At 41.5% G+C, this 12,279-nt stretch overlaps 1 protein-coding gene across 8 annotated transcripts in view; it reads left to right on the top strand.

Annotated features, from left to right (window-relative positions):
- Positions 1–12,279, top strand: part of osp (outspread) — a 185,459-nt gene that overhangs the window by 90,239 nt on the left and 82,941 nt on the right.

The raw sequence follows: 12,279 nt of genomic DNA on the forward strand, positions 1-12,279 counted from the left end.
CGGGAATTCTGTGGGATTTTTTTCCTTTACGATTGAGGATCGTATTTTTATAACGTAATTTCTTGTTCCTTTCTTTCTCTTTTTTATTATATTTGAAAATATGTGTTGAAAGAACGTTTTTATTCTCCTCGAAGTAATTAGATTTTTACGAGTGGTGTAAATCACTCGTCAAAGTATCCCGATAATGGCACTTTTTATACGGGATATAATTTTTATGAAAAACTGTTCAAACTTAGAAATATCCCAATATATATTTATAATACAATACGTTCATCCTCCTACGTTCTTTCCGCCTCTTTATAAACATATATATAAACATTTTTCTTTAAAATAACGCGAGATATAATTTAAACGCGCCAACATTCCATGGAGTACACGGAGAGCAACCATGCCGGCCATGCATTTCTCCTTCCCCCGTCCGTCCGCCTAATTAATTCTCGCGGGTATTAAATACGGTTATCCGAGGAAACCGTCCGTTTCCATTTGAAATTAAAATATAGGACCATACGCGCAGCGTATGGAAGAAGTTATATGTACGAAGCGCGACGGGTTGGCCAGGACGGTTGATATATCGTTTCGATTTCTAATCTTCCGCGCGCGGCCTCGCTTCCGGCCCCATAAAATATCATCGGCCGTACGTCACCGCGTCCTGTAATTGGTATTGCATCGTAACCGACCGTCCTTCCAACGCAGTGCAATCGTCCGTTCGCGCAGGCGATTATGCGCGAAGATGTCGGATCCAAGGGAGGCAGGATAAATGTGTCGCCTTCGTATCCTCTCCATCGTCGTCCCCCTCGAATTATTCGCCTCGCCACATTCGCTCCCCTCCCTCGTTTCGAGATACGCCAAGGGATTAACCGTTTCGAATATATCGAAAACCCGTCGATTCGCGAGATTATTACGATTTCTTAGCCCAGAGAGAAATCGAGAGAAGTGTTTTATCTCGTAGAGAATGTTAATAATCGAGATTAGGTGGAGGAGGGACGAGGGTTTGCGAATGATATTTGTGGGATCTGTTTGTGGACCATGATTGTTCTATTTATAGGCTCTCGAGGATAGGCGAGGCTTACTTGAGATATAGTTTTTTTACACTTTGATTGAGATACGATTGTTAGATGTCCATTGTGAATTGCGTATTTGAGATACGTTTGTTGTATTCGAAAAGATAAATCCGTTATATAGGAGAAGGAAATTGTCAGATATTTAGAGTAGGAGGATTTCTTTTTCTTGTTTTATTAATTTTACAAATTATTTGTTATAGAATATTCTTAAAAAAAGTAGCAGCCACGTTGAGTTTCATCTTCTCTTAGAATCATGCTTGAAAATGACGTAATTTCTCAAACTTTTGAATTTTTGAAGAAAGAAGAGAGATGCATATGTCTTTTTTTCTTTTTTGCTGAACGCGTCAGCTCGAAGAACAAGTCACTTCCGCCACGGATGATGCATCCAGTCTCGTAAAGTCGAACGTTCTTTCTTTCTCCTCTCCTCTGGAATCGAAGGTGGGCAAAAAGCGTTTAAAGCCCCCCTCGCCGTCCCTCCTCGCCCCTCCGGTTACCTGTTCCGGTTCTCTTCGACGCTCTTCGTCTTGTTTCTATTCCACCGCCGGCATTGTCCTCGCGGCGCGAGGAGTAATGTAATGGGGTCCCGTACCAACGGGCTACGCCATTGTGTCGGGATTTATTGGACGCGGCCGTGGACAAAGGTTTGTCACTGCAAATTATGATTCGTGCACGTACCCCTTCTTCGTGCCGTCAACGAGGAAATCACCGACCAATTACCCGCTTTTCTGCTTTACGATCTTGGCGCTCTTTCTTTTTCCAATTTTCAAAATATTCTCTATTCGAATATTCAAACGTTCCCTTTTAAATTCGTAACTGGTTCAGTTTCGAATTTAATCGTTAAATAAAAATAAAATATACCTCGAAATATTTTGAAAAAATATTTACGAGAAGAAAGCCAGACGCGCGTAACGGTTTTTATTAAAATAAAATAAATTCGATAATTGTAGGGTCGTTGCTCGTTTCTCGTCGTTGTAAAAAAAGAGGTTTGATATATAAAGAAAAGAAGGGAAAAAAGTAATTGCCGAATTTTTCGAATCACTTATGGAAATAAGTACGGTACACGGTTTCCTCTAATTAAGGGCTTAGCCCGCGACGTGAATTTATGGTGGTTGCCTCCGCGCCATTTTGGAGACGGACGTTTTTCTTATACTCGGAAGGGGAGAGGGAGGGCAAGAGGTTTTAATTACCTCCGAGGCGAGCAACAGCTTCGTAAATTTGCAGAGACCTTTAGATTTCTCCTTTTAGGTCGAAGGATTAAAGGATGGTGCGCGCGCCATCGTTGAACAGAAATTATTGTCTTCGGTTCACTGCCGCGTGGTCCAAGTGCCGCAAGTGTAAGTGAAAGTTTGTGCTCGAAGCGCGGAACAACCACGGATTATCTTCTCTTATCTTCCTTCTTCTGTGCGTCCCGTGCACGATTTTAAGGATGGATTTAACTCTTTCCGAACCAAAGGAGAGCCGTACCGTTAAGATTTGCAAGCAATTCTCTTCAAATGGAATAGATCGAATAGATCCAAGATATACACGAGGCTTGGAAGAAGAAACTGTTTCAATGTCAAGTGTGGCCCCCACGGTTTCTCTTCTGTTCCCTCCACGATATATAACGGTACACCGTGTCGCTTATGAAGCTTATGGCAACGCAGGAATTACGAGGCCTTCCGCGTCACAGTTCCTCTTCGTGAATCCGACTTATTTGGCGCGGGATAAATTACAAGGTGGATGCCGAGGTTAGGCCCACGTGGGCGGAATGCCGCCACGAAATTTCGAATTTGCATTTTCTCCAGAGAGAGAGAGAGAAAAGGAGAGAGAGTTGCCGGAAAAGGAAATCGGGGTGAAAGGTTATCGAGTCGTGTCCCTCCCCTCAACGTTCAACGCGGTGTTCATTCGGAAGCAACATCCGGTGCACTTTCCTCGCGATAAAAATATATTAAGAGATCTTGTACCATGCGAATGTTTCCAACTTGTTGCTGGAATTTTGTTGCTTGGAAAGTAAGAGTCGGAGAATTCTCACGGCAAGTGTAGTTATTTTTACGACCATAAATGGAAATTTCGTTGTCCCATCTGTCTTCTAACTTTGTTTTTTAGGTGATTGGACAGTTTATGGGGAAATGGTAAAAGTTTTACGTAGAGAAATGGCGCGTCGAGATGAGAAATAAGAATGTTGAACGGCGACGATTCACGAGGATGAGTGGTTGGCTAGAATTTCCAAGCTGTTTAAACAAACGAGCGTTGAAACGATACGGATCTGGTTATCCAGAAACTGGCAAGTGTGTCGCGGGTCACCGCGTTCCTGGAGATATGGTTCGGGGGCAAGGTGAATTATGCCGCGAATTCACCCGAGGCGAGACGATGATCGATGCGTCGACGACTCGGCTCTGATTTTTATCTTCACGCTCTGCCGCCCGTGCACCGCGGTAATTCGTTGCTTTGCGATTATTTAACCGGCCACACCTGCGGGAAAGGTCAGGTGCGTGTGTGTCTCGATCCTCGCCAAGTTTTCAACGATATGCTCAATTATCGTTCAATTGTATTTTCCACTTGTGATGTGTTGTATTGTTGAAAACACCCGTTTTCTAAACAAATTCGTTTAAACAAATTTTCTCAATTCGCAGATTTTTCAAATTATTCAAATTTGTTATTATATCGCGATGGCGAAGACTTCGAGGCTATGAAGAAAGGAAATTCTTCAATGATAATGTCATAAATTTCGCGTTTATGAAAGTTTCTTATATTTCGTTCAGATTCTATTTTCTTAAGAGTGTATCAAGGGATGGTTGATTTGTAGATTCAGAAGGATATTTGATCTTCGTCACTCATGTTCCGTTGCAAATTTTTTAAGATAGTTTGGTATCTATCTCTTGTTTAAGCTCGTCCTCTATATTCACTCCAGGTCCTGATTCTCATCTTTTACGTTCATTCAAATTCTATCCTCTTCTTCTTTCCTGATGATAACCTTTCTCATCTCTCAAGCCGCGACTTTATCATTTCTTTGACTTATTCTCGTCTCTAGAAAGAGATATTTTTTGAATCTCATTTTCTTTCTCTCTGCTGTATAAAGAACATCATAGAGAAATTTTTCAATTACGAGTCTTACATTCATTCCAACATCTCTCAATTCTATTTAAAATTTCAACTTTTTACTGATAAATTACTGATTCAAAAAGGGATTAAAAAAAATTCCAAGTCTCCTCCCCTTTCGAGCAGCTCGAGCGTTCATCTTTTCGATGATTTATCGCCATCGTTTTTAATCGATTACCGCCCCGATTCGCGTCTCGTTCGACGGACGGTTTAATTAGAGGGGCCGCCGATTTTCCAGCGGAGAGAAAACGTCCCTCCGCCGCTAGATGAACACGCCAGATATTTTGCAACCAGTTAGTCACCGGTGGCCGTGCGCGCCGCTTTCATCAAGGTCCTGGATTTCTCCCTCGATTCTCTCCTCCTCCTGATAACGTCCAACCTGATCCCAAACACGGGACTCTCCAGATCCTCCCGGTTTTTAACCAGCCTCGCTGATTTCTCCAAACAGACTTTTCTCTTTTCCCTTCTCCTGAGAGGGGCCAGCCTCCCGTAAATTGTCGCATTGATCTGTATTTGGAAGTTGGAGAATTTGAAGGAAGATTGGTGATCTTTTTCGAGAATTCTTAACGTTGTGACGAATTAGTAGAAAATAGTGTAAAAGGTATATGTAAGAGGTGTATAAAAGTAGAAAAGAAGTATATAGGTAGAATTAATTTTCTTTTCTCATTTGTTTTTCACGATGGATAAGAAGTATCGATAAAACAATGAAAAGTAGAAAAGAAGTATAGGTACAATTAATTTTCTTTTCTCATTTATTTTTCACGATGGATAAGAAGAATATCGATAAAACAAGTACGTGAAAAGTAAAAAAGAAGTATATAGGTAGAATTAATTTTCTTTTCTCATTTGTTTTTTACGATGGATAAGTTAAGATATCTTATAAAATATTTATTTATCATTTTTTAAATCGTATTCCATTGATAGATGTATATCGAGTTGCAGGTGTTTCGACGAAGAAATAAGAAATACGTGCGTATTGTTGAAATAAAACTTGAAACTAAATATTCATCGATCGTTTCTGCAATGAGATACATCTCGCTCGATCGATAAGATTCTTCGCTTCCATACAGATAAGACTGATTCATTTGTATAAATGCAATGCGTACACAGTCCACGTTCCTGTATAACCATCTTGACGAGTGTCGATGAAAGTGAAGTTTCTGGCTCGCGTTTATTCCAAGACTGAATAATGGAGAACGTGATGCAAAGTACAAAATAGAAATAATAAATGGAATAATAAGAAGTTAAATGTCGCATTCTTAATGCGTGTGTCACGAATATTTAAATATATTCGTGTTTAAATATTCATTGGATGAAAATTTTAAATTCAATCGGAGGAAATATTTTCCAATCTTAGCTTCGGTGTATATACATAATAATTTAATAAATAAATAAAATTTGTAATAAAATAAAAGAATTTTTCTAATCCAGTTAAGGATTAAAAAAATCTGTTTCGACTTTAAGAAATTGATTAATGATCTATTTACTATTTATGAGATTTCCTCAGAATTGTATTCATAGGAGAGAGAGAGGCACGTCTAATTATAGGTTTCTCGATATTGGGGGCGGTCTTTAACGTGTATAGGTCAGGTTATAAACCTTGTATAGATCTATGGCTTTCATCTTGGAAAATACAATAATCTCTGAATAACTAACGATTAAATAATTAATCTTCCAATCGCACGGCTCCGTTTTCTTTTATTATTTTAATCTTCGAATAATCGATCGTTTCTCACATTTCAATTCACTTTTCGATCGCCTAGTAAATAATAATTGTCTCGTGCATCTATATTATTTTTCTTTCACAGATTTCAACTTTCTAAATTACACCAAACCTTTCCTTTACGAAAATATCATCCAATATCTTCCTCCTCCTCCTCCTTCTTCCCATTCAATCCAACCATTAGATCCTTGGAACAAAAAGATGAACGCCCAGCGAAAACTTTCGAAAACGAGTCGGCCACTTCTCGCCAACGAGAATTATCCTCCTATTTAATCCAGTAGACGATCCACCGATTAGTCGGACAGTCCTCTCGCCGGAATGCAGCGTTGACTCTCTCACTGAGAAGAACTTTCACTCGAGCAGAGAGTGCTTTCTCTCCACCGTGCCGCACCTGTCTGCAGCTTTTTTTCCATCGAACACGACTCGTCTCGCTCCCGATGATCGTCTTGCATTTTCGTGCAACCGCTCACCTTCCCAGATCCAGATCGACTCCAGACGTGGTGGATCGCGTAACAGCAGCCTGTTCCCCTCTCTGTACGAAAGAAGATTCGATTTCTTGATAATCAACTAGGCGCTAATCAACGAACGGGAGAAGAGAATGCTCTCAAGATTCGAAACTTGCAATTTTATAAATCTATTCATCCTTTAAGATGAATTTATCTCACGTCCACGCAAATTCGCGGAAACGAATCGTCCATTCGTCACTTTGAAATCCCATTCACGTCCCAATAAACGGATAATCGTTCCATCTGGATAGCTGTCACACTGTCGTCCGTTTGCCCATTGAATCCTTCGGCATCACGTCGCCCAAGATTCGCGATACCGTGGCGGATCATGATTGAGGAGGAAGCCGATCGATCGAGCCATGAGAGAGAAAGAGAGAGAGTAGGAAGCGGAGGCAAGGTTCGATTCGATCGCAGATTATCGAGGGTGGCGGAGCACGGTTCGGGATGGAAAAAATTAGGGTAACGATTTTAATTAATCTTGGATCGACGAGGAAGGCGAGGGTGGACGAAAGGAAAGGAAGGTTTGGAAATGATGGCGTTTGTGGCCGTCGATGGCCACGGTACGGTAAATTGATATTATTCGCGCAACAGGAAAAGCAAGACGGTAGCCTACATTCTTGATAAGACACCGTGACTAAACGTCGGCCTCGCCACTCGTTATGGACGGTTAAGTGGTCGAAGATAATCGATAACCAGGAAGTGTGCCCCAGTGTACGCCAGATTCCTCGCAAGAGGATCGAGCGAGGATAACAGATCTCGATGCCAAGCTTCTACTCGAAGATTGGTGAACGGGTTCGATGAAATATTAAATAGGATTCTGGAGACGAAGATGGATCGTTTATACGTGTGATTCGTTATTGATTTGATATATTGATTCGTTATTTTTTTTAACGCGCGTGTATAAAAAAAGGAAATTTAATTCCTGTCGGGGGGATCGTTTAGGGTGGCGTCGAGTTTAAAATTTGTTTTCGAAGAGGTTCAACTCGCCAACTTTAATGGCTCGTAAAAAGGATATTTAATCGTTACGGTGGCAGCGAATTTAAAATTGTTTTCGAAGGGTTAGCCACTAATTCCAAGCGGCTCACTCTATTTGTTCAATTTATTCAAAAATATTCAAAACTTGGAAGTATTATTTCGTGAAAAAAATAATCGATCCTTGACAGCTGTCATCAGAACGGAGATTTGAATTAGATCGAAAAAAAATTGGTATAAAATTCGATCTCGACGAACAGAAAGATATCGTAACATTGGATAAAGTTAATTTTTCGAAAATTCCACGAAGAGAGGGGGCTGTGATTCTTGGAGAAAACAATTCAAGTAGGTAATTAATAAAATTGAAAGTTGGAAAGATGACACTGGTATCCCGGAGGATGAGGCCGACTCGTTCGATCGGCGAGGCTGTATCGTCCTCGGGTCAGGTTACCGTTGGGGGTCAGATTGGTCCCTTCAGCAACCTCGCCCATTCCCCTCCGCTGGGGTATCCTAAGTGATAGCGGCGGCCTATGCCTTGGTAGCCGGCACGCCACGCTGTGGCCACGCCACGCGAGAATCGTGAGGTAAACACGGACACGGAGTTGGAGAAGATACAAGCTGATCGGTGACCAGGAAGCGGGGACATTCGGTGCCAAGTTACCGTGTCACGAACACCTTCTTTTCGATTCTCATTCTTTTCCTCAACCCTTCTCCTTCGATATTTTCGCGCTGAACGATGACGACCCATTCAATTCGTTCTCCGCGAATCGAACAGGATTCTTTGAATGTCAAAGAAGTTTAGATTCCATTAATTATTCACACCGGTGGAAACCCAGCTTTATCACAATCCACAGTTCAAAAAACTCCTTCAAAAAACTAAAAACTTCCTTCAAGATCCTCTCCTGAAGTCGAACACTTCGACTCCAAAGCCTCGAGAAGAGAAAAGAAAGGAAATCAGGTTTCTCTTTCGAGGGTGTTCGTATCGGCATTCGAATTCCTCCTCCTCTCCCCAATTTATTTCGTCGTGTACACACACACACACACACACACACACACACACATATAGTACGTTTTAATAGCCTTATCCAGGGGATCGGATCCGTTACACGTACGCCGGTTTCGCGCCGACCATCCGCGCTCTAAATCGTGATGGTATCGCGGATGGAACGTTACGTGGATCCTCGGCATCAACCGCGCATCAACGCGTGCCCCGCAGATAATAAATTCGTCCGCGGCTTCGCTCTCCAATGCGATCTCCCCTCCTTCCCTCGTTGACCGAGCTCTTCAACTTCCGTAATCGATGGATCTGCGAGGAGGGAACGATCGCGCCGCGGATACGAACGCCTCGGACCGCTCATTTCAACGCTTGCAGAAGAAAGGGAGGGGAGAATGCTAAATAGGAATCGCTTTTTTCCTTTTTCTTACTTGAGGAATTGGTAAGTCGAGTCGATTTTCTTGGGAAAATTGTGTATTTCTTTCTTCTTTTTTAAGGAGATTCTGTGCTTCTCTTCCTTTTGCAGAAATCAGAAAATCAAAACGGTCGTTGTAAACGTGAAAATAAAATTGAAAATTAAGGAAATGGGAGGAAGATGAGATATTATTCGCAATGATCGATTATTTAGAATAGGTTCCTTTTTTTTTTAGGGAAAAATAGTTTTTATCCTTATTTAGTTATGTATTCAGTTTAATGGGATAAAGTTTTTTTGAGGAATTCGTTGAGCGATAAATTCGATGAATTACGTTTCCTCGAAAAGGAAAAAGTATCTATCCTTCTATCGATTCGATCTTGTGCGGATACTGTTGCGTTTATGTAACTCGGGGGATACAGAAGAAACTTTGGCATGCGAGTGGCGAGATTTACAGTAACGATTGCGCCCAGTGTTTATGACACACGCCGTGTGAAACGATACTATAATAGGATTGTACCGGTGAAAAAGAGAAGTTTCGGATTAATGTTTCGGCTTTGAGCATTGTATATATATATACATATATATATAAGTGGCGTTACACGATGCGTAAAGTTCCAGTACGGAGAAAATTGTGTCTCCGGTTTTGTCTCTCTACCCGTACGATTTACATGTAGCGACGTAACGAGATACATGAATCATATCCAAACGCTCTATTGTATTCGCTCTCTCTGTTGTTTTTACGACTCACGGCTGTGTATTTCTCTTATCTGTGCATCGTTGTACACGGCGTGCAATACGCGGAAAGTGCAAGCGCTAATTAGGCGTACGTATCAAAAACTTGTTCGTAAAACTCTCTCGCGAGTTATTAAATCGAAATTATTTATTTATCGACTCGAACGATAGAAATTGATCGCAATTTCACTGCTTTTCAGACGATATTTGCTTGGCAAAATTGAATTTTACCAAGTTATAAATCGCTGTTCGAAATATTGTTATGAAAAAAAGTATATATATTTATCGATAATTCTTAAAAGCTCGTATAATCGTCTAATAAATTCTTCGTCGTGCAATTATTACAAATTTCCCCTAATTTTCTATCGAATATACAACGTGAAATGTGGTCGACGTTAACGCGAATATATATTTAACAGAATGAAGGAATAGAGTCGAGGGGAATCGGAGACGCGCGTCTGGTAAGAGCGTGTCTAAGCGTTCTCCGGATCGTGGCGACGCGAAATTCCGCGCGTCACCGGTGATAAAGTGGTATGTTCACCTTTTTTACCGTGCCTCCCCTCGAGGAAGCATCCCGTCCCGCATGATCGACGCGAGTCCGGTGCCGTGCCGATGAAACCAGAAGTCCTTGATCCGTGGGCGATGCAAAACGATCGTCTCTACACCCGGAAGAAGGTGCGGTAGGTCAGCGTTTCTCCAACTTGCCTCTGTTTCCTCCTCTTCTCTCTTCTTTCACACTCATTTATTTATTTCTTTTTAAATAGATATCCAAAGGGATACCCTTTCCTCGTCATCATCCGTGTGGTGATTAAGAAATTTTACTATTCGAAAAGACTCTGTTTCAAAGATCAAAGATTGCTTCATAATCGTAATATGGAATATCTGTATCCATATTTAAAATAATAATATTTGTTCGAAAAGGAAAGATTTTGAAGAAGAAGACCGTGTAACTTTATCCTAAGAAGTGAATCCTGTTATCCTGCTCCGTTTCTTGAAAAGCATAAGCAAGTTGGGACAAGTGTCGAAAGAATGGATTATTATTTGGGTCGTTGATTGGAACCATGAAGCAACCACGATTTTACTCATCAATGATCGAAACGAACGGGTTGAACCAGAAACAGCGTGTTAACGACCTGTTCGAACCAGGAAGATATGATGGGCTAGGTCAGGAATATGCACGAAATTACGACGTACAGGCTCGAGAATCGGCCTATTTCTTCCCTCGAAGACAACCGACTTTAATTAGAGCTTCTTCGCTAGTTTTGCTCCATTGCTCGGAAATTTGGAATAATTTCTCGCTCTCCTTTTCCATTCGACTTCATCTTTTGCTCCTCGAACGAATGAGAATTCGATACAAAAGTGTCCCCTTGTTCGAATCCCTCCTAGTCTCAGGCCAGATTTCCACGAGGAAGAGATTACGTCGGTTGCTTTCTCTCGCGCAGTCTCAATCCCGCGGCATTGTTCGCCCGCTTCTTCTCTTCCTCTTCCTCCACGAGCAGATCTTCCCACGCACGTGCCTTCCTCTACGTGGCTCTCTCGTAGCGAGGCCCGCTGAATAATTACCAGATGAAGATACCGCCGCCTCGTGTAGGTTGAAATCTCTCTCTCTCTCTCTCTCTCGCCTCCTCCTCCTCCTCTTTGCTCTCCTCCTCCGGAGAGGAGGATTTTGCAACGGTACCCAGGTCGATGACGACGAAGAGGACGACGACGCGACGTCTCGCCGCCTCTTGGCGGACGATCGACCCACGAGGGCCGACCCTTTGCTGAACTGTGACCGCTCCCCCGAAACGAAACGTTTTTCGTTTCCCTCGTAGGATTAGTTTCAACGCGCGTGGGCGTTGGAGGGAGAAAAGAGGAGGAGGATGGAGGAGGATGGAGATGTGTCGGTGGATGATTTTTGAGCGAGTTGTTCGTGATAGCAATTAGAGTTGGAAAGAGAAGAAGAGAAGAAGAGAAGTACGTGTTGAACGTTTTAAACGAGTGCAAGTACATATTTACTTATTGATTTCGTTATTGTTATTGTTAGAGGATGAGGATACTGTTTTGGCTACCTGTTCGAACTTCAGATGTACGAGATGATAAGATTCGCGATTTGTTCTTCGTTAAAATTTTGGACGAGAGGCTGGGAATCCTATTAAAATGCGTAATGATAAATCTATGAAATTGCGGAGAGAAAGGTAATTTTCAATTTTCATTTTGAAAAAAATTCGATGCATTTTATGCCACGGAGAATATAATAGTCCATTAAACTAATAGAAAGCGAGAAAGTTATTCAAAATAGCCGTGGCGAATTCCAACGCCTTTTAATTCTCTTTACTTAGAAATTGGCATCGATATTTGACGTAGCGCGTCAAAAAAAAAAATAAAAGAAAAAGGGAAAAGGGAAAAAAGGAGAGAGAGAGAGAGAGAGAGAGAAAAAATATTACACACGTGAAAGCATAAAAGACGGGGAATATTCAGTAGACCGACCGTAGGCCGCTGATCCTTCTTTATAGAGTGGAAGCATAAAAGTAAGTCTTACTCCTCTCAGGAAGAAGAGGTGAGAACTGCGCAACGCGACAGTAGTTTACGATGATAACCTGTCATTTCGACATTTTACGAAGTGGATGAAACACGAGCGTTTTCTAAAACTGTCATTTCGTGTCTTGCACTTTCTTCTATGAAATCTAATATATATACACACATATATATATATATACGCGAGAAGAGAGATTAGGTTTTAAGGAAGAAAAAAAAATCGCGACGACGACTGAAACGCTAAAACTTCTTCTTCTTCTTCTTCTTCTTCTTTTTGTTTC

Source organism: Apis mellifera, linkage group LG3, assembly GCF_003254395.2.
Source record: "Apis mellifera strain DH4 linkage group LG3, Amel_HAv3.1, whole genome shotgun sequence".
NCBI classification, from domain to species: domain Eukaryota; kingdom Metazoa; phylum Arthropoda; class Insecta; order Hymenoptera; family Apidae; genus Apis; species Apis mellifera.